Here is a 27,084-nt window from a genome sequence, read left to right on the forward strand (position 1 = left end):
GAAATAGGACACCGGGGGCCAAGTGTAATATTAAATCAATGTTACAGAAACGTGGACGATGATTCCTCTGCAAAACCGAGAAATGGACTCCACGTCAGGCACCATCTGAAAAATAAAGAAAGAAATACGCCGTTTTTGGGCGATACATATTACAAATGACTTGACTGTGTTCTCGACGATGAATTCAATGATTTTGCGTCTGACCTGCGGCGTCTCTTCTCCAATGACTTTCCCCATGCACAGCAGAGTCTGAAAAAAGAAATAGAGTTTTATTTCAGCTGGATAACTTATCACGCGAAGCTCACAGTGGCTCAAAAATGCTAAGAAACTTGTTCAGAATAGCGTCCCAAAATCAAACTAACACGACAAGCCATACTTTCGAGATAGATTAAAGGTCACTACCATTCTTGTATTACAACGCTTAGGGCGTGCAGTAAACTATATCGTCGTTGTAACGTATTGCGATGTAGTTGCGCTGAGCAAAGTGAGAAAATGGGTATTGAAACAAGAGGACAGGACAGGTGGTGCACAAAGCACCCGTCTTGTCACTGGTGTGTGGGTACAATAATTTTTAATGACCAAAAACAACTACAACAAACTGTCGTGGTGATGTTATGTCAATTCTACATCCCATCACAATTGCACAAATTTTGCGGGGCTCTTTATTTGGCGAAACAAGCAGCGATGTTATGTACACTAAACTCTATTGATGTACAGAACTGAGTTGCGTCAGTGGAGTTGCTAAGCGTGCTTACCGAGTCCCTTGCGCACGCTGAGCAGTCTTGCGTACTGTTCGGACTGCGGGCAGGCCTCTCCGTCGACAGTGTCAAGCTCGGCGTGGAAGGTGGCCACGCAGAGACTCGGGAACCATGCCTTTAGAAATAGAACCTGAACGACACCACGAGAACGTAACCAGAAATAAAACAGAATGAGGACTACGTGCTACTGCACTTCTTAGCCCTGTGCGCTGCTCCTAAACAACGAATGAAGGAGAGAGCAGCTTCATATGCGAACCTTAAAAGGGGGAAAAACAGGAAGGGGGGGGGGGAGGCAGCGGAGCTCTTTATCGAAATCACACGATTGTACTGACGCACCATTCACAAGGTGACTTTGGCTAAATATCTAGGTAACTGTAAAGCAGGCAAACTCGCTTCACTAAACTACAATTTTCCATTTTCGCCTCCTGAAGATTTGGAAGCCTAGTATTTATTCCCTATAGTAGGTACTATAAAAGAAGTAAACACGCAATACACTCGATGCTTACAGTTTTTTTATTAACGTCCGAACACTACAGTACACCCAGAATTGGTAACTAGACTGCGCAAGCTTCTCTTCGAAATGCAAAGTTAGGTATTGTTCGGGCTAGTTGGACCTTAAGCCTTTGAGTTGAAACTTTTGTACAGCGACAGATTTTCGAAGTAATATGAAGAACGAACGTACTGCTTTGTTGAGTAGCTATCATTTCGACTAAGCTACGAAAAAAAAAAAACGACAGCATATCCACGGAGTGAATAATGGATTGTGGGGCGAAGCATCCGTCCACCCATTCGTTCTTGCTTCCGTCCATCCATGTGTGCGTCTGTGTGGCCGCCCGCGCCTCCATCCGCCCGTCCGCGCGTGCGTCTGTTCATGCGTCCGCACGTTCATCTGTGCGTCCGTCCCTGCTTTTGTCCATGCATCCGCTCCTGCGTCCGTCCATGCGTCCATCCGTCCTTGCAGCTATCCATGCGTACGTACACGCATCTGTCTGTGTGTCCTCTCGTCCACCTATTCAACACTCCAAGTACTACCATCTCGCATCTTTTCATCATATATTCCGCATATAGAAGCACCGCCATCCAGCGGACATTCCAAGGACTGAACGAGAGGAGGCACACGCATACTTTCTTACGACTTGCGCTTCGTGTCTACTTCCCACCTTTAACCACCTTGAGTTCATGGTATATACTATAGTTCACTGCATTCATGGCAGTGTGGCCCAACGCTCACTAAACCTTTCTAAAACCTAAGAGGTTACGCCCAGCGAGTATAACGTAGCAACCCTTTCTTGTCTTCTGTGCGTTGTTGAACTATAAAAAATTCGCAGCGTGCGCGTTAACTAAAAGCCGAATTTTCCTGTCTCTCATTCCTCTTAGCAGCCTTTGGCAAGTACATTGAGCACTATTTTTTATTGTTCAACAACGCACAGAAGAAATATCTCACCGGCACCACCTTGGAGGTCAAAACGTTATACGTACTTGTTACACACTACTACAACGGCAATGAGGGACGAACGAATGCCGCTATAAGGAGCTTCGCCCCTAAAAAAACAGCCGGTGCTTTGACATTAGCTATAGGTCAATAATTCAGTATTCTTTCATCAGAAGAGAGCGCTAAGTACAAAACACGTGCAACAAGTGCCACGTAATCATGTAAGCTACGCGGCAACGAAATGGGTGTTCCAACAAATATCAAAAATCCGTTGAATACTTGGTGAATGATTGCAAGCGCTATATTCACAGAGTGGATAACACGATAAGTACATCATGTACCACCACTTTCATTTGGTGACGCTCTTCGTTTTCACAGTAACAAAAAAAAACGACACGAATCAGCTAACAGAGTGCTGACAACAAGTATTATGCAGTCTATTAGAGTATCAATTTTTCACACGGCCTCTCACAGTGCCTTAAGCTGTATTCACACGATGGATGTGACGCGGACGGATCTCTCACGTGACATGTGACTTGATTTTGATCCCACCGCAACCAGCAATCACACGAACGGGGGGAATTCACACTGCAATCGAGGATTTTGGCATTGCTCCCCGAGGATCCCAATGGTGATTTGGGCTTCCATCGTGTCACAAATCGCTCTGTGCGGACCGAAGCGGAAACGTACGAGATCCCCGGAGTCAAATCACGATGTCGTCCATTGTGTGAATACAGCTTTACATGTGCGGTGAAGACTTGAATGCGGTCCCCTCACCTTTGAAAGCAACATCTCGGCCTTCTCGAAAGTGTAGAGCTTCCTACTGGCCTTGAGCGACGCAGTCATCCAGTTCATATCGTACACATGAACTGCATTGTTCATCTGGCACAGCTGAGCATGAAAGATCAAATGAAAGATTACTTGTGATGGCGTGATAGGGAGCATCGATTAGAAAAGAGGGAGCTTCAAACACTATACGCATCAGATATCTGTGACAGTTGCGGATCATTAGGGTGACCTGCATAAAAATCTTATTTGCAGATGTTTCGGCATAGACGTTGTGGCTAGCGTAACTAGAACGTAACGTAACGGGACCTTAAGTAACGTAACGAAAGAGTTTACATACGTTAAGAATGATACTTCCCATGGTGGCTTATACGATTTAGTTTCGTTGTAGAGAATGGTGTTTGATTCTAAATTTGCGGCTTTATTTCGATGAAATCTGGAAGCGTACTATTGTACATAAGATTTAGGCGTTATAACAAAGTACGGCTGCGACAGCTTTACGGGCAGTAACATTAAGAGATGACTGCCTAACTTGAATGAGGCGTGGTGTACACGGAGGAAAATAGCCGTTGTCTAACCTCGGAATAGGCGACCTCGTCCTCCGAGTCGCAGTGGCTGCTGTTCGCGAAGCTGAGGCTGCCGGCGTTGGTGGTGAACTTGAGCACAGCCAGATTGATGCTGATGCAATACGTTTTGTTTCCCCCGCCACTCTGCATTAGATCCTTGGCGATAAGCATGGGCGACGTCTGCGAAAAGAGGCGCCCACGCAGGCCACTTCTGTCTTGCTTTTGAATATTGTCGTGCGTTTGTGATGGTGAAGAGCCGAGCAACCGAATTATTAAAGATTCAATTATTTACTGAACGCACTTGTGCTCAGCCGAAGGGACTATCAAAAAAAAAAGCAAAAAAACAACAACACTCCAAGTGAAATGACAGCGGCGAGCGCTGCCATCGGTCGTCGGTAATCTGATCGTCGGTAACGCACTTATCTTATACATGCGTGGTGAACTGCATAGCAACTTCCGAAATTAAGACGTAAAGAAGAACGAACAAGGTGCTGACTTGCAACTGAGTTGCTTCCTCCAAAAACGCGCTTATACAAATGGCACCAAAGAAAAAATGCAACCACACGAAAAAAGCCAGTTTCACCACTAGAGCGAAGCAACGAATGCGATAGCTGCGCAGCGGACTGCGGAGTGAGAGGTCACTGGTCCGAATGACTGGTATGTTCATTTGGAATTTATTCTAGTGCTTTATATTGCTTTATGCTTTTCACATATGTAAGTGCATATACATATCTAGGACATGGCGATGACGGCGACAGTGACGACAAAAATCTGCCAAGATTGTTCATATAATTGATATCGCAATAATAAAGTAATGAAAGCCAACCTATTAGAAGTCATCAATCTGTACTCTGTAATGTAATAGTGAGGGCTGTTGATGCCATGCTTAAGCACTGCTCGCCGGAGTGGTCAGTCACTGGGGCCTCGATTATTTGACGGGTGTGTCTCGAACTTCTTCGAACTATTCGGCTACTCTCAAACAAAGGCACACCGGTGCATGCATCCCACCGACTTTCCAAGAGCAGAGAGTTTGCTGAATCGGTGAGATTGTGGTAAAAGAAAAAAAAAACGATACTTAGTTTGCGCATGAAGATTCAGTGATTAGCGCCTGCAACACCGCTTACCAATGATGATGTTCTCGGTGAAACTGAGGGGAAGGCCACCTTGCAGGACGGAGCGCCAGACTCCCGAGGAATGTGATGGTCCACCAGGACGAACACGTCGGACATCCTGAGAAGTGAAACCCGTCGAAACAGCCATATGTATACTTATTGAAAAAGCTGGTTAAAGTAACATCAAAACAGTGCCTTAGTTAATAATACCATCTGATGTTTTACTTTCCAAAATAAAGATATGATTATGAGAGACGCTGAGGTGGAGGAGTTTCAACATTTTGACCATCTGATGCGCTTTAAAGTGCACAGACTTCGCACAGTACACGGGCCTCTCCCATGTTGCCTCCTTTGAAATGCGACCACCGCGACCGGAATCGAACCTGCGACCTTCGTGTCAGCGACCGAGCACCATAGCCACTGGTCCACCGTGGCGGACAATGCTTTAGTTGTACTTATCGGGGGTGTCGCACGAGATCGCACGAGGGTGTCGCACGGTGATGTCGCACGAGGCCTGAGATCCCTACGAAGCAAACCTTTAATTGTGCTGAATGAACTTACATAACGAGTCAATTTGAATTCAAAATCATCATACGAAAAATTTAACCTTAATCATGGATTTCAAATAATTTCGAGACGCTGACCCGTTTATTTCAACTTTGAACTGTTCGGAAGTAGTAGTAGCTTTGATGTAGGGCAGGCATATGTTTGTGAGATCTTTGAACCATGATGGAGTCATTGTGTAGAGAGCTGGGTCACACAATGTAGATTATTCGCACTTGGTGCTTTTGATAACCCGAGCACGAAAAAACTTTCGTCTTCAATATCACGAGAGTACTTTAGGCCTGCACCGCGTCGTTATCTCTGGCAAGTATTTATAGACGCGCATAAATGAGTAATTTCATTTAGGCTACCGAGCTTTGTTGCGGGAAACGCTATACCACATCTATAAAAAGCTACTTTAAATGCAGCCTTAAAGGTGGAGTGCCATGACGATTTGCTTGAGGCCGTAACCGGAACTACAGGAAATACTGCAACCGAAAGCACCAGAGGTTTCCATTGTGCCACTAAGTGTTTCCAGAATTTTTGCACTATTTCGCTTCCACAGGGCTGGATTTCCTTGCTCTAGCTTTTTTTTTTCGGAACGCAGCAACTGCCCCTAACACTCCTTAATCCTCATTCGCACATATCCAAACGATAAACAGTTTTCAACTTATTTGGGGCCCCGGCTCACTCAATAAGTTCCTTGTGGAAAAGCTCGCTGTCGGAGGACACAGCCAAGATGATTTCAGGTGCCGGATTCCCTCCCTGGTTGAGCGCTGAACGTAAATCCTGCACAGAATTTGAGAAATGTGTTTAGGAACGGGTGCCGTTAATATTGCTACGTGCCAGTGCATGGAGTTGAAGACAATGCATACAGACTGGCGCGAGCTAATCTGAGTGGCTGGCGCTGTGTGGCAATAGCCACTACTGTGTGGCAATCTGTGTGGCTGTGTGGCAATAACCACTGCTACGACTACAAATATTTGCTGAATCCACATGCCACTACTAGTACACACAAACGACGTGAGTAGAACTCGTGCAAATGAGCGCGATTGCGAGTACGAAGCATCAACAGAGCTTTTAAAACGAAACATTTTGTCTTGTCAGTTTTCAATCCGACGATTCAATACGACGAGATGAGGTCTGTCTACAGATGGGTTTCAGCGCTGGTGAATTTTCAATTGCTCAGAGGGGAAATTCACATTTATTTGGGGCTGAGGGCCATGTGGGACGAACTACCTTAATAGCGTACTGCCTTTCTTTTATTACATGATTTCCGCTAGTTAGTGTTCAATTGCCATCAGATGTTACGTAACCCTTGTGTTCTCCTAGCCGACAGGGGATTATGGGAGTAAACATTGTCTTTGCTTGCCCAAAATATGGGTGTACAGGCAAATTAATCTGGCACATGGAGACAGCTTGCGGCACCACAACTTTCCGATAATGTGACACTATACGCGTTCTCCTTCTTAACGCGAAATACTACGTCTTCTGCGCTGACAGGTAACAAAAAAGTTGCCTTTGTGCTCACGAACAGTGACGACGTCGTCACTTCAAGAGGACGAACTGCTTCTGAAAAGCGCGTACTCATTTTGTGAACGAAGTTTTCGCAAGTTTAGCCTCTTACGCTTCTGCCCTATGCAAAGTATTACCATGAATGCGGCGTTCATTACACAGTCCGCACTTTCTGGAGGAAATAAATATTACTTCCACTGCATCGAGAATTCCTAGACATTGCTCTTCCTGCTGGTTTTTCTCGAGAGCGAACCTGCTTACATATGGTATAAGTGTTGCTTAAGACAAAGTAATGTTCTCATATTTGCACCTTGAGAATGCCGAAGAGAAGCAACTCGTCTTGCGATGCGAGCGATCCAGCTAGCAAAGCCAGGGCACGTCCACCGTTGGGCTTCAGCCACGATGGTATGGACTCGACCAGCAGCACGCCGGCCGCGTAGTCGCCCTTGTAGAGCGACACCAGCGTGCGCGCGTTCAACCCAAGCGCCAGCCGAGTCTTCCCCGACAGCTGGGTCATGAGCTCCTTCCAGCGACCTGCACATGAGTGAACTCATTTCGACAAGGAGGCCTATGTTTGGGTCACGTTACATTCAAAACACTACCGAGCAGCATCAAAGACTAAAGGAAGACATTGCACGCTGTGTACAAGCCATGACACCCGAGAAACAGGGTGGAGAAGCAATAAGAAAAAAAGACAGCCGCTTCTTCGATCACTTGGTCAACCACTGACAAAGTGAACGCATCGGTCGCTGAGGCGTCGCGTATACCCTAAAGTTTGTTAAGAGCATTACGCAAGTGATACAAATAATAAATACAAAGGGCTTGCGATATGCCTTCACGTTTCTTGTATAGTTGTCTCAGCTGCGCCGTTTCTTTAACAAAGTATGCAAGACAAAGTTTCGCTGCCTTAACATTTAGCTGGTTCCAATTTAGCTTGGTAAGTCATCCATTCACACAGATTTCCGGCGAGGATATTTACAGAGTCACGATGGTGACGCAAGCAGTTGCTCAAGATTAGCTTAATATTACAAACCTCGCTTGTTACTGCTTCAAAAGATTTGACACCATGGGCAAAAAATCAATTTGACAAATGGGCTTGTTCTGAAGCGTCTTTTGCGTGCGGTGTTCTTGCTTCGTTACTGGAAAGCTTAACAATTTGAAAGGCTCTGTCAATATTAATATAATATTAATTGTTGGAGTTTGATTTCCCAAAACCACCGTATTATGAGACGCCGCAGTGGAGGCCCGGCTCCGGAAATTTCGACTGCTGGAGGTTCTTTAACGCGCACCTAAATATAAGCACACGGGCCTCAAGAGTTTCCACCTCCATCGAAAATGCAGCCGCAACGGCCGCGATTTCATCCCGTGACCAGCTGGTCAGCAGCAGAGTACATTAGCCACTAGACCACTGTGGCGGGAGCTCTGTCAATGTTGGATGATATGTTCAGCAAAAAGCTGTTTAATATTTATTCAAAAATTGTCCGTGAATAGGGTGCTTGCGCCCTTTTCATACATAACCAAACATCTAAAACGGGATCATGGAGAGTGAGGAAAAAAAAAACGCCCACACGCATACTATATTTTTGCCTCTATTTTCGCCATTGTTTCCCCTTCAGCATATTTTTCTAAACATTACAAATGCACTGACCAGACCTGTTCTATACGTCACTGCTGTGATGATTCTCTGCAAAAGTTAGAATGGCTAGGTATACAATACCAAAGTGAGACTGCACAGGCTGATATTCGCTGTTCGGGTGGCGGGGATCGCTAAATGTCGCTTAGCGCTGGGAAAATCATGACAAAGACAATTGTTTACGGGTCACTAAGTGTCGGAAACCATGGAAATGACGTCGCTTGAACAGCCATATATGTCTTTTTATAATAACGGCTGCCATGCTTACCGAAATGTTCGGTGACATTCTCGACAGCGGTGAAGTTCTGAGTCGAGAGGACCAGGTAGTCACACGAGTCGGCAGGCAGGTCGGTCACAATGTGCGTAGATGGCGTCACGAAACAGACCATCTTGTCTGCGTCACGTTTACATGAACGTGTTAATAACAGTGTACAGTTTAAGCATTCGATATTCATTTGAAATATACTGTTATTTCATCTTGCATCGAAGTCTTGTCCACAATTTCGCAGTGTGTCATGGTTTCACATTATGAGAACTTCATATTGAGTTTCTCTGTTCGTAATTTTCATTATCTGTTTCTGAATTTGCAGATATTACTGCGTTTAGTAGGTTTGCGAAAAACAAAGTGAAATGATATGACAAAAACTATGTTGTTAAGCTATGACAATTGTTCAAGTAGCGTACAGAAGATATCGTAGTTAAATAAGGTCTTACTTCGCTTAGTGACGTGTGTAGACAGCATGTCCTCCGGCGATCCTGTCGGCAGTGAATTTGCATCTGGAATGTCAAGAGAGTTTGCCCGTGCTGAACACATCAGTAAGTTGCATAACACAAAAAGTTGATTAGATACTAGTCAATGCTTCTACTAAAGTAAACTAGTTATGATTGCCATGCATGTGCCGCATGGCGCACTCACAAAAAAAATCATGTTCCACGCTGCGAAAACCGCTAAACAGAGAAGCTGTAATGACGAAGATGATAACTTTCGGCACAGGAAGTTTACTACTTTTGCAACGATGACTGTGAGAACGAGATGAGGTATGTCTGAAGAACATTTATGCACAGTTGGTATTCAATTTTGGTATACAGATTGTCTATACACAGACACCAGCCCTACTGCATAGGTGTTTCAGGGTTTTATGTACTCTGGACTGTGTACAATATCATTGCACACGGACGGCTAAATAGTCCTCTGTTGGTAAGATGGGCTGACCTATAGGAAACGAAGTATCCAGACATGCGCGATATAACTCAGCCGAGACTGCTGTGGAAAAGCTCGACTTACCAGACTCTGCTGTTGCCGGCATAGAGTTGACGGGTGGCGACGCTTCGGCGGCCTTGGCGCTCATCAGGGCGGACAGAGCCCTAAGACGAGAGTAGCGCGGCCTGCAAGTGCCCGAGGCGTCCTCGAAGTCGGCGTACACCGCCGCGGCGCATCCCTTCGGGTAGGCCTCCAGGAAGGGGCGCACCGCGCTTCCCACCGACGTCTCAGTTTCGAACGTCTGCACCCAGCTGCTGTTGTGGCGGTGCACGAGCTGTGACGTCGTCTGCCACAAATTGGCGGCAGCCCAGCACGTCTGCACGGAATGCGCTCGTAATGAACGTGCTGTCCTAACGCTGAGCTCTGGAGGTAATTAAATAGGCTTCTAGAAATGCGCTCGTGATGAAGCTGCAGTTTTTATGGAGATTTGTGAAGCTATGGGCCACTCGCACGATATAAGAGAAAAACGCCCAATACAAATTCGTTAAAAAACGTGTTGCAGAGAAAGTTGATCGGGGAGTTCCGTGCGGGGCCAATGAGTACCTGGGCGACCACATCCTTTTTTCACAGTGTAGCGACTGTCGCTGAATAGCAGAGATATTCGGTCATAGTTGAGACAAACTTTTAATTAACCAACTTTATACGAAAAAAAAACGTACATGAACTTTTTTGTACCTTCATATTTTTTCGAGCTCATGTTACTTGTCCCTAAGCAAATGGCGCATAAAGTCAAACAAATAGTCAAAGCTAATTGCAAACCCTACAGCGTGGCTTTAAAAATAATTGCAGTGCTTAGAAACTAATATTGTAAGTTTAAGTTTTGCCAGAAAGTGAAACTTGCGAAAACAAAAACTGCCGAAAGTTTATGGTTGTACGGAGGTAGTGAAAACAAAAGATTGGTCACCACTGTAAACAGTAAAAAAGCTACGTGGATTAAAGTTTACAAGAGAAATGCAAAAAAACTGATAGTATTTAAGACCGTAGTATTCCTGGATTTCGTTCAGTGATTACGTTTCATGCAGTGGGTGTGAACTATTGGCAAAAAAAAAAAATCGAATATGCAATACGCTCATTGCATGTATTCCCATTACAGATAGGCTCTGTGCGTTGGCCACATGCTATTCTGCCTACGAAAAGCAAAGTGTAAAATGATAATTTAGAGAATTAAAAAAACGCTACAAAAATGCTACTAACATGGTCATATGATTCAAGCCTTCTGTTAACACAACTGTCTCCTAAGGAGGCGTTCGAAGAACGGGTCTTGAAGCCCATGACAGCAAAATTTATAGAGATGCAGGTGTACGACTGCCGATCGCCTTCAAGCACCGGTAGATTTTTCTGAAATAAGAAATTAAAATGTGGTTGGTGTATGCAATGAAAACATTGAATATAGCGGAAGAAAGCTTATAAAGCCTGCGTGTTCGTTCGCGATAACAGTTTTCGCGATAACAATATATTTGATAAGAATAAAAAGATAGTATTCAGAATCAACGATGTCTCAGGTAGTCCTATCTGCCCCTAAGTATTAAGTAAACCTAAATGAACGACGATGCTTCAAGGTACTCGGAGAAATGCAGCGTGCCTTGGATGGAGACGGGAGACATAAAACAGAGATGAACGCTGACTTACAAGTGAGTTTAATTGCATTTTAATATGCCTTTTTACGCACCAAACCTTTCATGTAATTTTGTGTTATCAGTATTTTGGTTGACATAACTAGATACGGTGCATAAAAAGGCCTATATAAGTGCAAATAAACTAAGGTCCAAGTCGACGCTCGTCCGTGCGTCTCGTTTCATGTGTTTCCTGTCTGCGTTCAAGTCACTCTGCATTTGTTCGAGTATATATCAACTAACCCGAGTCGAGGTGTTACTGCAGGCCATGTGGTGCGGGTGAGACGACGCTGTCGCAGTTGTGCTGCACACAACTAAGTATGAACTTAACAAAGGGATACAACCACCCGTTTGTAGCACGAAGACACAAAGAAAACCTTATAGATTTCTCAGTAATAGAAGCTTAGTTGCGGAAGAATTCATCCTGAACCTGAGCATTGGGCAGGATAAATTTTTCGGCAACTAAAAGGCTTTTCTTTCTGTGAGATCCGTATAGGTTTCTTTGTGGGTTCGTGCTACAAGCTGCTGGTTGTCTCCTTTTCCTTTCTTAACCCTTCCGCCACCTAGCGGGCTTCCGCCGAACTATCAAGCACAGGAAAGTGGTCACGCTGCACAGCCTTGCTCATCAATGAGTCCGGGCGGGACATTCATGTCAAGTAGTGTTCCACAACTAACGAGCCAGAGCGATGGTAATGTTCAAGCATGAGCAACTGGGTGCACTACCCAGACTACCTTATCGGCTGAGGGAAGGGGCCAAACTACACAGTCCTGCTCATCGGCGGCTACTGGTGACACATTCTCGTCAACTAGTGAACGAACAAGCCAGAACGACATGGACTTTCAAGGACAAGCAACTGGGTGCACTTCATACTCAATAAACATAGTCGCTCTACTCAAAGTGCTACTGCTCACCATGAGGTCGTAGTGCATCGGGGTTAGGGATAGCGAGCTGGGAGCAGTAACGGTGCAGCTGGAGCCTCGAAGCATGCTGTGCGTGAAGAGCACGAGCAAGTGGCTGTTCCTGCAATAAGAAAAGAATAAGAAGTCGAAGGCACACTTTTGCGGTTGCGCGAAGTCATGGTATTTTGACATAAAGGCTGAAAAGGGCCTCACTTGCTCAGTTCCTTGAGCACAGGGGCATCGAAGCTGGTGACATGCACTCCGACGACCATCTTGAACGTGGCCTTCAGGACTTTGAAGGCCTCCTAAAAATAAGCGCATTTTTTTGTCTTAGTAACTCAGAAATTTTGGGAGGAAAAAAATTATGAACTGAAAGACTGATTTCTGCATTCACGAAGCTTACGTACGCACGCAAAATAAGTTTTCTTGTTACCACTTTCCGGTGTAGAAGAAGTAAGTAATCAAAACGTCGCATGCGGAGATTATCAGTAGAAGTAATGGAAACGTTTTAATATTAGGGGCAAAGCTTCATAGGCCGTGGGTCGTTCCCTCCTCGCAGCCACCTCTAGTTTTCGAGTTGCTTAGTAGATGACGTTGTATCTACATGTCCTTGGGAATAATATAACTAGATGGCGTGCGTTAGTGGTTTTCATAGCATATCCAGGAAGTGAATGGTGATGAGTAGGGCGAAGCATTCATCAGTCCCTACATTTTTTCAAGCGTCCGTGCTTCTGTCCGTCTGACCATTCGCTCGTGCTTCCATTCGTGTGTCCGTATCTCTGTCCGTTCGTCCATGCGTCCGTCCATCTGTGTCTGTGCACGCTTCCCTCCGTACGTCCGCGCGTCCGTGCTTGTGTCCGTCCGTCTGTCTATTAATCCGTCCGTGCTTCCGTTCATCCATGCGTCCATCCGTCCATCCGTGCTTCTGTCCATCTATCTGTGCGTCCGTCTGTCCACCCATACGTGCTCTTGTCCGTCCTTTCGTCCATGCATGCTTTCATGTGTTCGTCCATTCATCCATCCGGACGCACTGACGAATGGACACATGGACAGAGACATGGACGAACGGGTGGAAGCACCGACAGACTGACAAACGCATGTACGGACGCAAGAACGAACAGACGGACGGAAGCGTGGATAGACGAACGCTTCACTCCACTCATCATCATTCACTCTGTGAATATGCTGTGATATTTTTCTTAGAAGTTGTCTACACCTTTGATTACCTGAGCCACTGCACATCAGTCCCTGGCATTATTTTTTGTCGTTCGAAGTGAGGAGGAACCTGTTGCATTGATTCGCCATGGCTGCTTTGTCATCACATAAGGACAAAGCATTCGAAAACTTGCGCTGTGCTGTCAAAAACTTAGCTCCACAGGTTTTATGTGTAGACATGGTGTAAAGGAGCGAGCATGCCACTCAAGATCGGCCGTGGTTCAGACGAGCTCCGCCGAGATGTTAAATTTTTTTCACCGATTTAACCAGGAGATCATGGGAGTGCACTTAAAACGCAAAAACAAGTATTGTCGAGAGTGTCAAGCGTTTTTTGATGTTGGGAACCTGAGTTATTCCAAGAGTCACATTGTAACAGCTGATTTTTTAAGATTGTTCAATACAATTCAGGATATTGAAAACTTGGGCTTCTTGTTGTAACATTGCTAAATAACAGCGCACAATCACTACGGGGACGACAAGAAAACACACCACAGCGCTGAACTTACAAAGTTTTGTTGCAAGTCCAGCGCTGTGGCGTGTTGTTTTTTATCGTCCTCGTCGTAATTGCACGCTGTTGAGTGGCAACATCACTGCGTCACAAATAGAGGGCAATTTTCTTCAATTGCCGTAAATATTTCTAACAGTTACCACGGCTATGTATACGTGCCTTTATTATACCCAGGTGCACTGAAGCCGATCAAAACGCGTTGCGTACAATACAACACACCTGTGCCATGACCGCCAGTCCTTGCAGGTCGTTGCTTGGAGTTGCGAAAACAGCGAGACCGGCCACCCTGCTGCCGGCCAGTTGGCGCATAACGCTGTTAAGAGCATCAACATTGAGCGTTGAGTTATCCTTGAATAGTGTGGCAAGCATCGGAGGCGTGACAGCAACGAGGCCCTTGCTCTCGGTCTCTTCGCACCGACGCACAAACTTGTAGAACTTGGCATCTGCAGCGATTGCGAAATGCAAAAAAACTACAGTTTGCTCAGCCTAAGTGCTGCCAAAGTAGCACATGTGGGTCATCGGGATTTCATGTACTCAATAGCCGCGCATGGAAATATTACATGATATCTAGAGGGGCGAGGTGGTAACAACCTAAACCCAAAGTCCATGCAGAAAAGCCTCAGTAGAGGCTATTTGGTTCATCATGGTCTTGTGTGCATATGTGCCTTCCGGTGCATCTTCGTGTTCGAGCGGGGCCCTGCCCTTATCAAGACACCACGTAGCAACTAAATTTGTTGGAGTATGCATAACTGCTAGACAAAAATCACGTTATACAAACTCGAACATTTAAGGTAACGGCTTTAGTGACAGTACCATGAAGTAACAGTATAACAAATTTAACATATCACTGCTGAGAGTTTCCGGGTTATTCGTAAATGTGACTGCATTGCGCCAGAAGAATATATATTTTGATGCCAGCTTTTAAAAAGTGTGAATCGCACATTTGGTTGTGGTAGCTATGAAAAAAATGAATTTACTAGTTTTGACACGCTTAATTAAGTCTTTTTAAGGGAGCCGTACTTCACTAATTATCAAATAGTGACCTGCCATCGTGGTCAAGTTGCTAAGGCACTCGGCTACAGACCTGCAGGTCGCGGAATGGAATCCCGGATGTGGGGGCTGCGTTTTCGGTGGAGGCGAAAACGCTGTAGGCCCGTGCACTCAGATTTTGATGCACGTTAAAGAACCCTGGATGGTCGATATTTTCGGAGCCCTCCACTACTGAGTCTGTCATAATAATGTAGTGGGTTTTGGGACGTTAAACTCTGACAATTATTATCAATTATCAAATGTTATGAAGCTCACCGCCAACGCAAGGCGTGTTTTCATAACTGGCATTGTACGAAAAGGCTAATGAAACTTTGACGACCCTGTACGAAAATTGCATGCTCAACTTGAATGTGTGCGTACGTTCTGCGACTGACACGAGTACCAGTCGGTATTGTGCTGTGATTGCACCTTGTTTTGTTGGGCAAAAGTTCACCTAATAAAGTTCGTTGAGTTTGAGATTGCTTCATCAATCGCTACCACAAAAACGACCATTTCTACCATTTCAATGCTCTATGTCAATGCCTAGCTGTTGAAAATCCAAGCTCATAATTTACTGCAGCAAGGTGGCAAGTTGGGCTAGTTGGATTACGTTCATAATTGAAAATTACAGCAAGCGCTGTAACAAGGACCGCAAGCGCTGTCCTTGTCAGCCTCTTTTGTCCGTCCGTCTTCACTGCGCTTCAACAAAATTTTCAATTATGATCATAACTTACCATTTTTGGGGACAAAAGGCTGGGGTGGAGCACCAGGTGTTACTCGGCGTGTGTAGACCACGTAGGAACAAAGCCGCATTGGGAACGCTTCTATGTTTAGCGCTGACGCAGACAGGATGCACACAAGGGCATCTGCAATGCAACAACAAAAGTAAACATGGCAAGAAAACGTTCATATTGGCGACTCTATTTACAGCTTAGTGCCCAGGACAGGAGGCGTTTTTCAAATACCGAGCGAATATCGACATGGTTCTAGGAAAGGCGGTACACGTTACAGCTCGAGGTTCAAGTGTCGCCGTAAAACCTCCAACGATCCGCACATTCCCGTACTTACTGCTGGACGTCGCATTCTGCACAGCTGTCCTCGACCCAGACTCGTCTGAGTAGCAGAGAGAGGAACCGTAATTATTATAAATGTAGTTAACGTGACGTCACGGTCAATCTTACCATCTGGACTTTCACCAGAGTTTCTCCCACGAGGCTCTGAAAAAAAAAGAGTAATTTTTGATGGAAACCTGCCTATATAGGACGAGAAAAATAAGATAGTGGCAACGTATTCTTTTATAACCACTGGAAACTTTTTAAGATTTATACCGGCACTGCAATTTTTCACAGAAGGGCACTTACGCGCTGTGGCATGCTTGCGGTGCCTGTAATCTGTAAAAGTTCAACGCAAGTTTTAACAAGTGGCATTAGAGAGAAACCTACTTCGGGAACACAGTTCCAAACAATGCGTTGCTGGGCTAGTTGGTTCATAATAACTTGGAAGCGCAAAATTGACGAGGACAGGAAAGAACACAGAAGCACAATCACATTTTCGGTTGGATTTTATGGAAATCTTTCAAAATGATATGGTAGCTTAAGTGGTTGCTTGGGCGAGTTGGTACTGCATTCACATAAAAACGGCACCAGAAACGGAGGACAAGCAAAAGAAAGAAACAGGGCACTGCTTCTTTTCTTGTCTTCCGTTTTTTGGCGCTGTTTTTATGTGAATAATGGCAGTTGAAAGCATGCACTATTCGATAGTCATTTAGAGAGCACACAATGACATGCACCACGATAAGTTTTCCTACGGTACGTACAGACGCGCCCAATTTCGCACAAAAATTCATGTGAATTAGTCATTTACGGATGGGCGTTGGAGTTGTTCTACGTTAAGTTATTCACCAGAGGTGTAACAAAAATCCACACATGGCGCTACCTAGGCGCCGAATGAATTGTGTTTAGCGCTACGCCGACGGCATTTCGTGTTATGTTGAACTCGTTTCTTTCTTTCGTGTCCACGCCTTGCATTTACACTACTTCTCCGTCGAACCGATTGTAGCACCCACGAACTACTAGCTACGTCATGACATGTTTGTAGCAACATAACCGCACTGCGCATATGGAAAAAAACTAATGAGGCACTCACGAGCAGCGTCGGCGATCTGGGCGACGCGTGCAAAGGCGAGGTCCGATCCTTTGCATGGCTCGGCATCCACGTCCACGTTGTACAGTGCCACGCAGAAACGAGGGTAAAGACGGTGTGCCCGCGCCAGCTGTGAGAACAGCGATTTTTCAAGCATCACAGCGTATGGGTTAGAAGCCCTTTCACAAGTACGCAGGTATGCGTGTAATACTGCAAATCGATCCTCTTTCTCATGTCTGTGAATTTGGTCATGCATGATGGCTAATTCATACGAAAGCATTGCGGCAAACTTGGTGGCAAGTATTTGTTTTCCGTAAGAACAAAATAACGAATACTGAGAACAAAGCATACCAGTGCAAGCGGATCCTCCAGGTCATTTGCCGCTTCCCCGAAATTGGAGCTATTTGGCGTGTGTAAATCCCGTAAGAAATGAGATATTTGTGCCGCTGCTTAAGGGTTGCGTGAGAAAAGTTCTGAACGACGGGTTTCACTAGCTTTTTTTTGCCATTCTATCTTGCTGAAAAGAAGCACGTGTGCACATTGGCACAGGCATTAGATGGCGGTACCGTCCCCCTGTATGTAACCACCTCTAGTTTAGTTCTTGCAGTGTTCACTAGATGGCGGTACCGTTTCCTGTATGAAGCCACCTCTCGTTTAGTTCTTGTAGTGTTTACTAGATGGTGGTACTTGTAGCTGATGATGAAAAGATGCAAGATGTTATAAACTAGAAAGCGGTACTTGTAGTTGATGAAAGACGCGAGATCTTATAAAATAGGAATGATGTCACATATGGCGCGTGTCATTGGTTGAAGGCAATCGTTCGATTTAGTGCGGCGACGTACGCTAGGGGGAGCGATGTAATAAAATCGAGTGGGCAAAATGTACAGAGGATTCATGGTTTACCAGGTTTACCTCCGGAGCTTCGCCCACTCATCATCATTCACTTCGTGGATATGGCGGAATTTTTTTTTGTTCTTTAAATTACTAGGAAAGAGAAAGCTGGGGGAGCTAAAAAGTTAAAGCAACGTGGTTGATACCGCTTTTTAGGAATCGGTATAATACCAACGTAAAACGTGTCCTCGCAGAGGTAGTTCAACATTGTGCATTGTTTTGGCGAAGAACTGAATGCCGTAGCAACAAATTGCACTATCACGCGAAGAACGACGAGCAGCTCGAAACTTGCAGCGCAACACCTCAATCACAAAGCACGCACAAAGGAGCATACACGAGAGGATTGCGGACAAACAACTTTCAGAGCTTGACAGCTAAAGCAGGCTGCTCAAGCAGAAAGAAATGTGTACGAAAGGACCGCACAAGTATATACTTGGAGGAGTGTGAACAATGGTCGCTGTTCTTACTTCGTGTGTTAGCAGCGCGCTCCTTTTGTAAACGCGGCCGTGGAAGCGAGTGAAGCGACGTTTGTGATCTCTTTAATTACTAAAAGCAAATGTACGGTGGAAGCACAAGAGTTGCAGAACGACAAAATTCCGAGATAAGCGCGCGCGAGTGAGCTACCATGCCAGATAACATCTATATGCACTTTGACCACGCCATGCGGAGGCACGTGAGCACATCGAGGCACGGAGTGGTGCGGCACAACAACCTCTGGAGCGCGCGTGCACAACGCGCTAGTCTTGTCATCTCGCAACTGATTACGAAAACGCGCTGAAGTACTGAGTTCTGAGGACCACCAGTGGTACATGATGGAGAAGGGTCGCTCTTGGCGACTTACCGTCGTGCGCTGAGGAGCGTGACGTCACTCGTCCGACGCCCCCCCAGCGAAACTTTTCCTTCTCGTTTTTTTTTGCAATCTGTTCGTAAATATTTTACAATGTTATATACGTGACGAAAATGCTTCACGGAGCTGTGGCGGAACTTAACATAAAACAGTATCGTGTAAAAAAAGCAATTTATTGGGTTCTTGTCATGCCATCCTACATTTACTAATCATGTAAAAGTAAAGACGCCTTTATAAATAAAAAATGAATGCATCATCACGTGATTTTTTTTAATTTCAGGCATTGATACGAACACTTAATATATCAGGAATACGCGCATTTTTTGGGTGTTTGACGTTTCTGCAATAAAGAAGTCATTACGAGACTGCAATTTCGAATAATCTTCCCCTTAGTTTCGCCAATGTCTTGCGAAAATATAGAATGAGTATTTTAACCAATAGGACTTATACACTGTTCAAGATGTGCTGTTGGGTATGCAGACTACTGCTTGTAGTTTTCACGGTGAGCGTGAGCTCACTTTGAACTGTAACATTGACTTCTAGAATGATTGTTTGAAACAGTATAATAAGCCCTTGTTTTATATTATAGTTTTTTGAATTCGAGAGCAGGAAACGGAAAAAGAAAGGTCGATGACCAAAGCCGACAAACCTTTTCTTGCAGCAGATCCGCAGTCTCCATGGTAACCGAGAATCCATCTTTATAACGGTAGGTAGTTAGCACAGAGCTGGACGACTCTGTGCTAGGCCACGCCTGCGTGCTGCAAACCTGCAATAGTACTTTGTTTTGGCGCCTCTCTCTCTGGCTTTCTTTGTCTTTATTCTCCTTATATTTCTTCCGATCTCTCTGTGTTCATTCTTTTGCTCATTAGAGTAATGTCATCTCATGTCGGAGAAACTGGCGCATGCAACGACGTCAACTTTTAAAAACAATTCCTGTTAAAAGTTAACATGTACTACTATATCACAAAAGCGACAGTTAGCCTCCCAGCCTTCACACAAAACTTCTGTGAAGGCAATACAATTTTTAAGTAGCACACAAGTAACTGATTACTGGAGAGTGAAGCGAAATATAAAGATGAGAACGCAGAGAACACTTGATGGTTCAAGATAAGTTTTATGTTGTGAGGGCTGGGCGGGCTAGGCATGAAGGCTGAGAGGCGTTGTGAACGAGAAGAATGCGCTTTATTCGAACATGAAAACGTGCCGACCGCCCCGGAGGCGGGAGCGAGATTGATAAAACGTGTCCCCGGCCCTCGCTTGGGCTTGGAGTTTATCTGAGTAAAGGCGCCGCAGGTGGCGCTGCCGATTAGATAGGCCGCTACGCTATAGTGCGCATGCGGGCGCTCACATCCGGCCCCTCCTTGTCTGACCAAGTCCCATTGGTCTAGGAAAGGAGCACTACTTGGTGGCTTCACTGCGAGAGAGAATAGTCCTTCAAGCGCTCGGGTGGGCGCTTTTGGCGGTGAGGTCGCGAGGAGGGTACCGCTGGAGGCAAAACTGCAGGGCCAAGGGAAACTGGTGGTTGAGATAACTCATTGCCAACACTGGGAGAGCCAGATAAGTCACACAAAGGCCACTCTTGGGTTTTCACAATGTAAGGCTCGACATAAGGTGGCACGTAGTGCTTGAGTTGAGAGACGTGCACTATCCTGTCTTGGAGTCGATCACGAGGACCTTGACCAGTTACGCGGCTAACGACAAACGTAACGGGTGTTTTCTGGTTGGTGATTTGGTATATTCCCTTGAATTTGGGTGCCAACTTTCCAGTTCCATCTGCTACAGGCTCTTGGCGGCGCACCCAGACGAACTGGCCGACTTGGAAGGAGTGGTCTCGATGGGACTGATCATATGCTGTCTTCCGTTTCCCTTGTGCTTCCTCGGTATTACTTGCTGCTACGGCCCGGTTCTGAGACAGCATTAGGAGACGGTCTTGTAGGGTCCTGGCTGTGGCGGGACGGTGGCGTTGATATGGGAGCTTGGGGACGTATCCATACAGTAGTTCAAATGGAGAGAAACAGCTGCTGGCGCTATAGCTTGTGTTGATGGCAAAAGCAGCTTCTTCGAGTTTGCTTGCCCAGGAGGTCTGGTCCGTTGGACACAGCTTACGAAGAACGGAGACTAAAGTCCCATTGCTTCTCTCTACAAGACCATTGCTGGCTGCGCGGTATGCCACTGAATAATGAATCTCAGCACCGTGCATGTGCATGAAGTGCTTAAACTGGTGAGATTCAAAGGCTGCTCCATGGTCAGACATGCAGTCATCAGGACAACCAAAGCGGAAGAACACCGACTGTAAATGTGCTATAACTTCCTTAGCTGATGTTGAAGTTACAGCCGCTGGGACAATGAAACGCGTGGCAAAGTCAATGACATTCAAAATGTACTTCTTTCCTGAAGCAGCCGGCATTGTGATGTGATCAATGGCAATTAAGGCAAAAGGAACATCCGACACTGGCATGAGACCCATTTTGCCAACACTTTTAGATATTGGGCGGTTGTTGCTTTGGCAGATCTGGCATGCTGTGACGTAGTGGGTCACTGAAGACGTAAGGTTTGGCCACCAGTAACGTTCTCTCACTTTGGTCAGTGTCCGGGTTACATCCATGTGGCCTCCACCGTCATGAACAACCTCCAGGACAGCCTGGCGCATCTTTGCTGGCACTACAATAGCTTGAGAACCTGAAGTCGCGTCACTATGGTACAGGATGTCATCAATTATGGCAAGGTCATGGTCCCACGATTCTGAAGATGACAGAGAGCGACGAAGGTCCTGGCACTCTTTGTCTTCTGCTTGCATAGCTGCGAGAGACTGTGTCTGATGGAGGACTGCTGCAGATAATCGTGACAGCATGTCAGCAACCACGTTTTGACGGCCTGGATGGTGCTGCACAGTGAAGTCGAACTCTGTAAGATCCATCAACATGGTCGTAAAACGACGTGAAGGCCTGATGTTGGCTGTTAAGCATGCAACGGTCCAGTTGTCAGTCAACAGGCAAAATTTCTTGCCGAGCAAGTAGTGTCGGAACTTGATCGTAACCGCCCAGTGGACACCAATACACTCCCAAACGTTGCTATGCAACTTCTTCTCTGCGGCCGTGAGTGCACGACTCGCATATTCGATCACAGTTTCTTTTCCACACTGTTTCTGAGAGAGCACAGCACCAATTGCGGTTCCTGAGGCATCTGTTGTGACTGTGGTTTGGGCGTCTGGATCAAAATGGCCCAGTACAGGTGCCTCTGTTAATGCTGTGCGAATTCGCTGAAAGGCTTCATTGCAGTCGCTGGTCCAGGCAAACTCCTCAGACCGTATGAGACTCTGCAACGGTGCTGCTATCCGAGAGAAATTCTTCACAAATCGGCGATAGAAGTTTGCTGTCTGGAGCCATGACAAAACTGCTTTGCTGTTTGCAGGCTGTGGGATTTTCATGATGGCTTCGACTTTGGCAGGGTCAGGCTGCTTGCCGTCCCTGCTCAAAATGAATCCGAGAAACCTGATAGACTTCAAAGCAAACTTACACTTGTCAAGTGAAACTTTGAATCCACTGGCAAGGAGTGCACCAAGTACTTCGTCGAGTAACCTTGCAAACTCGTCAAAAGTTGGCGCAAAAACCAGAACATCATCCAAGTACACCCGCACACCGCACTTTGGGCAATGGGGCTGCAGGTTAGCAAAAATTGACTGCATGGCTCGCTGGAAAGTGGCAGGTGCGTTCTTCAGCCCAAATGGCATGCGGGTCCACATAAAGGTGCCATAGTGGGTCACAAAAGCAGTTTTTGCCTGGTCTTCCTTACGAACGCGAACTTGCCAGTAAGCAAACTTTAGGTCAAGGCAGGCGAAGTACTGTGACCCAGCAATGTCATCCATGATGTCATCCGCATGTGGAAGTGGTTGCACGACGTTCACAGTCATCTTGTTTAGGGGCACATAGTTAACACAAAGGCGCTTCTTGCTACCTCGGCTGACAACCACTGCGGGGAATGCCCAAGGTCCTAAGGCTGGTAGAATGATGCCTTGCCGAAGGAGTGTGCTTATTTGAGCCTCAAGAAAACGACGGTCTGCAGCAGAGTAACGGTAAGGGGATCGACTGTATGGCACAGCATCGGGAAGAAGGTCGATTGAGTGTTCAACACCCTCGTACAGACCTAAGTCATCCTCTTCACGAGCGAATACTTCAGCGTGCTTCGAAAGAATGCTCGTGATTTCCCGTTGTTGATGTGCTGGCAAATGGCTACCAACCTGAGCGGCAGGCAAGGATGGGTCAATGCAAACCTCTATTGTTGAAGAAGCACCTCGCCTGCATTCAGAAGACGGGCCGTTGGTGTTTGAAACCTCATATTGACAAGATAGTGCTAACCACGGGGGTTCATCTGGGCCTGGGAGTGGCATTCGCTGGAGGCCTGCTGAGCTGTGGTGTCCAGATACATGGTAATTGAAAGATGACCCCTGGATCATAACAGCGTTCGACATCCTGGGCAACAGTCGCTCATAGCACCGCACACTTGTTCCTGTGGTGGGATGACGAATTTCAGTTGGCATGGGTGGCTGGAACACCAACTGTGCGTGACTGGCAGCAAACCAGTCTTCCCCCAATATAAGTGGCATGGCATTGTTATCGAGGACGGCGGCTTCCACCAAACCGGTGATGGGTCCCACAGAGATCTTCAAGCAGATAGCACCAGCAGGAGCCACTGTCGTTCCTCCAACGACAACTAGAGGGGGTCTGGTCCAGGGCAGGAGGGGCAAAGATCTGACAAGGTGACGAGAAACAAGTGTCACCTTGGAACCACTGTCTGGAAATGCGTCCACTTGGCCGCTTCCAGCAATTGTGGCGTTTACAAGGGCGCATTGGACCAGCGATCCATCAAGGGTCTCGGAAAGTGTGCTGTGAAGAGCTGGCGAAGGATGCGTTGTAGACTGTGTGGCAGTAGCTCTGGATGGGCACTTTGAAGCTAGATGTCCTTTTTGGCGGCATTGAAAACACACGGCTTCGGCCAAGTTCTGGCCAGAACGGTAGGCAGGAGCGCCGTGCCTCGTAGAGATGGTCAGGTACCGAGCCTCTTGTTGGTCTGGTGGTAGGGCTGCGATTCGCTGCGGCTGTCTTGTTTTGTCTGGTACCGCCTGAACATTCGTGCCCTCTTCACTGTGGTGGGGCACCTGTGGGCTTGGCATTACTAGTTTGGTGCTTGAATACCCTGGGCGTGGGAGTCGACGAGACAAGTGGCTCAATGTTTGGTCAAGCTGCGTTACGATGTCCATATAGGCGGCGACGGTTTCTGGCCGTTGTGCTGCTATAGTAGTGGCCAGGTTCTCGTCGGAAATGCCCTGAAGGGCGTACTCTATGCGCTGAGTGTCGGTAAGAGTGACTGGGCATCCCGAAATGAGCTTCAACTTCGCCAAAGAATAGTGGACCAGGTTCTCTCCGTGCGCTTGCACGCGACAAGTAACAGCTTGTTGCCACTGTAGTAAGGTTTGCTTGGCGCTGAATTGATCCAAGAAAGCTTGCCTGAAGGCGTCCCAGGTGGGACACTGACGGCCAATGACTGCTTTCCAATCCGCGGCTGCTCCACGGAGCTTTCCCAGAGCGACGGCGAGTACGGTTGAAGGCTCCCACGAAGCTAGGTTTCGAGTTCGTTCCAACTCTTCAATCCAGTGGGACGCTGAAATGCTGCCGTCTCCATTAAATGTAGGAAGCGATGCGGACAGGTCTGGAAGGGTCGTGACCTGAACTGGCGCTGCAGCGCGTTGTGACACTTGAAGGAGCTGTTGAAGTAAACCCGTCAGCAACTCGGTACTTTGGGCTGCATCGAAGCTCGAAGGAAGCGGCGTAGTGTTCGGGCGCTGGCTGGACGCTGAGGAATCTGGGGAAGGCGACAAAGGCGTCATTGAGCGGTTTTGGGCTATATCGGCGAGGAGACGATTGATCACTTCTTCCTTCGGCCCCGTAGCGTCCAGGTTTCGGCGAACCAACTCTTCACGGAGGAAGTCTGCTGTAAAGCCGGCGAGGTCCTCAGGCGTAGCCTCGTTCCAGTTCACAAGCGGCATGGCGTTCACAAGAAATTAGCAGAAGGAGCACAAGACTCACGAGAGACGAAAAAGGCGGGCAGGTCAAGTTGGTTCGGCTCTGCAGGCGAGCTACTTCATCGGGCGGGTGGGCGTCAGCACGACGGTCGGCGAAACAAAAGGCAAAGGCACGAAATGACTTGGACGAAGCGGCCGAAAGGCGTATCGGGCGGCGGACGGTAAACACAGGACGGAGCGCCGCGCGGCTAGTCCGGCGGATCACTTCACGAGGCGGGCAAAAGGCGACGTTCCAGGCATGGTTCGGAGTCGACTGCGCCAGTTGTGAGGGCTGGGCGGGCTAGGCATGAAGGCTGAGAGGCGTTGTGAACGAGAAGAATGCGCTTTATTCGAACATGAAAACGTGCCGACCGCCCCGGAGGCGGGAGCGAGATTGATAAAACGTGTCCCCGGCCCTCGCTTGGGCTTGGAGTTTATCTGAGTAAAGGCGCCGCAGGTGGCGCTGCCGATTAGATAGGCCGCTACGCTATAGTGCGCATGCGGGCGCTCACAATGTTTGCTCTGCGAGCACGAAAGGTCGGATAAAAAATCTCGACTCTTAAAAGTATAAAATAACACAAACGCTATAACAATGAATGTTTCGAGGCTATGTCAGCTCATTATCAATAAGTTAAATTAATGAAGGCATCAGGTTAGCTTACTCTTGGTTGAATGTTGAATATAACATTTATTACACCTTCAAGTTCGGGGCCAACAATCCGACTGAAACCACCCTAAAACAGAACTCGCTACCATAATTAGAGCAAAATCACTTTTAAAAATGTATTTCTATTGTCGTAACACCAAGTACTCTGTAGTGTGGATCTGCAATACCAGCAGATAAAAACTGGAAAAATGGCATGTTGACGTACTTAGCACAATGTAACTGAAGGGAGCAAACAAGCAAACGGCTACAAGAGGCAGCCGCCTCCACGATGCTATCTCAGCAGCATTCGCTCTTTGTTTTTGTTTGTCCCAATGTGCTAACATGACTAGCTGCTTCTCGCGCATACACGTACGTCGTTCGTCTCTACGGCGTTCTCGCAGGATGCCTCTGGCGTTGCGTTTTTCGATGCCTTGAACTTTACAGCGGCCATGTTGAACGACAGGCAGGTAGGCACCGAGAACGGCTGCAAAAGCTTGATCCAACTAAGAGCGGTGACCTGCAGCGCGGAATCGCAGATGTTTTCTCAAAATAAGAGCCTAAAGTGAAAACGAATAACGCACACGTGGCAGCCGATCGGCTACCCTAGCATCTCGGCGTACAATAAAATCGAGTTCACATGCTAATATATAGTGATTATGTATGCAAGAAATTTGTATAAACTAAAGAGCGTTAAAAAATGTCCCTACTATCTGTGCGAACGGGGACGTCCTTTTCAACTTTAGTTATTATCTACATCGGTCCACATATGTACGCATGTGGTAAGAGGAAGTCCCCTGGGCTCTTTTTACTTTGGAACCTCAAGTCTAGGCGTAATGAACAAACTTTGAACAAACTTATAAGTAAAGGATGCCTAAATATTTCGGATAAGCTTTCATTGCGAGTATAGATACGTTACGCGCGGGGTACCAAAGAGGTGTGCGTCGTGGGTTACGAGGGCAAGAGCTTGGCTCACCGCTGGCGGCGTCTGGAGGCAGGAGTCATCGGACGGATGATCGAAAAGGGAAGCATATGTGGTCCGGCAGAATGGCCAATCATGTCCACCCCTCAGATGCGTCTGAAGCACCACAACGTCAGCATACCTGCGTGAAGAAAACAATAAGCCCGCACTTCTGAGCTGTCACTGCAGCTGGACAAACATTAGGGGACCAAAAGCTCCAACTTTAGGAGCTGAACGCGATAGCGATATTCTGTTCCTAGTGCGTACTCGGAACACTGTGAAACATTTCAAAACTTGCTATGCCATTACGTGGTCTTAAGAGAATAGGTGCAGTATAGTGCGTGTGCCTTTTGTAGTGGGTGACCAACTTTGAACCACAAAGTCATTATGATAATGACATCTGTTGACGCCCACTGGCAATGGGCGCTTGTGCCACGCAGTATTACTGCAATATTTAATGTTTCATTGTGAAACATATATACAGGACGCGTGTGTCTCTAAAGCATGAAAGCTACTTTCACTGCATTTCCAAGCCGAGGAAGTTCTTTTTACTTTACTCATAAAGAGACATGTGGTCGTGTGGTAGAACATCCGCTTGCCACGTGAACGACCCAGGTTTAATCCCAACTCAGAGCCAAAGGACCGTGGTTCAGGCCCCCATTTGGCCCAGG

General features: G+C 46.7%; 1 pseudogene across 1 annotated transcript; it reads right to left on the reverse strand.

Annotated features, from left to right (window-relative positions):
• On the reverse strand, positions 1-26,468 carry LOC142817210 (uncharacterized; annotated as a pseudogene). The gene is made up of 23 exons (XR_012895118.1): positions 26,429-26,468; positions 25,829-25,972; positions 19,401-19,517; positions 17,017-17,143; positions 16,233-16,262; positions 16,053-16,088; positions 15,940-15,984; positions 15,606-15,737; positions 14,062-14,285; positions 12,333-12,424; positions 12,132-12,240; positions 10,801-10,944; positions 9,631-9,922; positions 9,060-9,122; positions 8,614-8,739; positions 7,023-7,246; positions 5,889-5,986; positions 4,667-4,772; positions 3,555-3,722; positions 2,968-3,081; positions 756-888; positions 205-249; positions 1-105 (listed from the first exon to the last, which is right to left on the reverse strand). The product of XR_012895118.1 is annotated as an uncharacterized LOC142817210 (transcript).
• Positions 26,469-27,084: the final 616 nt, after the last annotated feature.

Source organism: Rhipicephalus microplus, chromosome 5 (assembly GCF_043290135.1).
Source record: "Rhipicephalus microplus isolate Deutch F79 chromosome 5, USDA_Rmic, whole genome shotgun sequence".
Classification (NCBI taxonomy): Eukaryota; Metazoa; Arthropoda; class Arachnida; order Ixodida; family Ixodidae; genus Rhipicephalus; species Rhipicephalus microplus.